The following is a 2599-nucleotide window of genomic DNA, read 5'->3' on the forward strand; positions in this document are numbered from 1 at the left end:
GAACCGACGGGAGCCGCACCGCCAGCATCCCCGGGGCCGGGATCCCCCTCTTCTCGGGTCCCCGCCACGGGCCTGGGAGGGCCAGATTTCTGGGAATGAGACCGAGCAAATACCCGCAGCTAATATTCGGTCCAGACACAGAAGGGTAACATAACTCCTTTTTTTTTTTTTTTCTAGCTCACGCTAGAGATCACTGCGCCTCTTGGTTGGAGAGGAGAAAAGAAAAAAGGGAAGCCAAAAGCCCACTGGTGACAGGCGGTAGTCTAGGGCAGTCTCTGCCCTAAAGAGATCACTGCTCCCTCAGGTCCAGGCGTCGGCCTTTGGATCTCCAAGACCTCCCTGCTGCTGTTTCCCCTGTATTTAGGGGGAGCAAGGCCATGCATGGGCAGGCAGTGAGGTTTTTATGCCGCCTCTCAGCCATGGCAGCTGGGGGGGGATGGAGCAGTTTCAGGTACCAGTACCATCACCCACAGAGATGCAGATGTGATGCCGTGCACCCCTGTGGTCTCTTGCACCTCCTGCACCCCTCTGTAGCATAGGTCTGACCTACACCTATTTGTACAGACGTCTGACCTACATATACTCAGTCCAGGGCATGACTCTGACTTCACCGGAGCTTCTCTAGACTTGTGCTGGTTTTACTGTAGGGAGTGTTTGTTTACACGCATGAGAACACCTCCCCAGCAGTCCCTAACGAACCCTTACAATCCTCTACAAGACAGGAATCTTACTGCAGAGACAGGGAGCAGCCACAGCTTTTCCCAGCCCGAGTGGCACCTTCTTTTCTGTCGCCCTTAAAAGCCTCTTGGTCCCCTCCTGCCCAAGAATCACATCAGGGCTCCGAAAGACGTGAAGTGCCAGTTACAAGAGTTAATAGCAATGAAACAGTCAACAAAATATAAAGCTGTTAGAGCGGGACTGGTGTCTCGGGAAGGGAGACGCGGGAGCCCTGCCCTCAGCCTTTGTGCTCAGTCCAGGGCAGAAAACGCAGGGACGCCTCCCTGATCTTGTGAAATGCCTGCGAGTGAGCCTGTGTAATGTACTGTGAAATTTTTGTGACTTGCTAGGTTATAAAGCTGGTTATAGGAGAATTTAATAAAAAAGGAAACCAGTTTATCTCTTTTTGATAATTTCTCTATGGCTTTAGGGTCTCATTCTGGCTTCCTCTCTATGCCTGGAGAGGTGATCCTAATATTCAGTGTAAAATGTACAGATTCCCTAAAGGGAACTTGAAAGAAATTCTCTGCTTCAAATTCAAACCTGACAGTACATATCACATCAGGAGATCCCTTTTATCAGCAGGATATTCAGCAGGGATGAATGATTTACTCACATAATCTCTTAAGCCTTTCACTTGCAGAGTCTAAGATAGAATTTATAGCATTTTTATCATTTGGACCTAAAAAAAAAAACCCAGTAAAATTCCTCTATGAAATCCAAAACCCTACTCATTGATTTTCTAGCTGATGAAATTTCAAAAGAACATGTTCTTCCATGACGGAGTAACAGCAGGCCTCTGCCTTGGCTTTCGTGTTTTCTCATGTTAGAAGTCATAAAATTCCTCCCCAGGGAGACACGTCAAATAGATACCTCCTGTCTTTTGCATTTGAAAACACTGAGGATGTGTATTAACCGCCCATAATTTAAGACTGTACCACATTTTGTGGAATTTATTTCTCTAATTTCTGTTTGCCAAATAAATCTGTATTTACATAAGAAACTTAAACAACTAATGCTTTCATTTGGAGTTTTAAACTAAGTAATCAGCTTTGTCTTCGGGATGATGGGGAAGAGAGCCTATGTGACAACACTTGCTTAATATTGCTGCCAGGTACCTACTGTAAAAAAGTAAACCAAAAGTGGGCTGTGACATTTTATTTCCCTTCCTAAAATACTTCTGCCTGTCTGCTATGTTCTCCCATTATCTGATGAAAATATAAGCTGGTCTGAGTCCAGGTTTTGCTTATCCTTTGTACCAAGCCAGTGGTATAGCTTTTTTTATTCTTCTAAAGTTATTCTTGAACTAAACTGGGGAAAATGAGCCCAGAATGAGAATGCAAACCAGATCCTCATCTCCCTTCCTGGCATTGTCTCTTTGTTTGTTGTTTCAACCCAGAACCATCAGGTGTTGATCTGGGGTGAGGAGCAGTACAAAGAAATACGTAATAATGCTAATAACAGTTTCTTTGTTTGGACTTAAAGAGGTGTCAGAGGCAGGAGGCAAACAAGCAGGACTAGGTCAGTAATCAACACACTGGAAACATCCAGAAGTACAAACCAGAAGTACTACGAAAACTGAGATTTCATTTTAGCCGCTGGCAAACATGTGCTGAGCCCTTCAGAAAGGCATCTCTGTTAATTAATCTCCAGTCGGTTGGTTGTCTGCAAACAGTGATGCGACTCCAGTAAGGACTCTGTCATGCTCAGTTGTTACCTCAGACCACATTTCTATCAAGCCCCGTCCAGTGTTCCTGGCGGGGAGGGGGATGGGGGGAGGCAGGGATAACTTTATGCCTCGCCACGACTTTCATGTTTCACGGTGCTCCTGTGAGAGCTCCACATGAGCTGGTGATTTGCTCAGTCGGGATACCACTGACCT

Source organism: Egretta garzetta, unplaced genomic scaffold, assembly GCF_000687185.1.
Source record: "Egretta garzetta isolate BGI_Z169 unplaced genomic scaffold, ASM68718v1 scaffold539, whole genome shotgun sequence".
Classification (NCBI taxonomy): domain Eukaryota; kingdom Metazoa; phylum Chordata; class Aves; order Pelecaniformes; family Ardeidae; genus Egretta; species Egretta garzetta.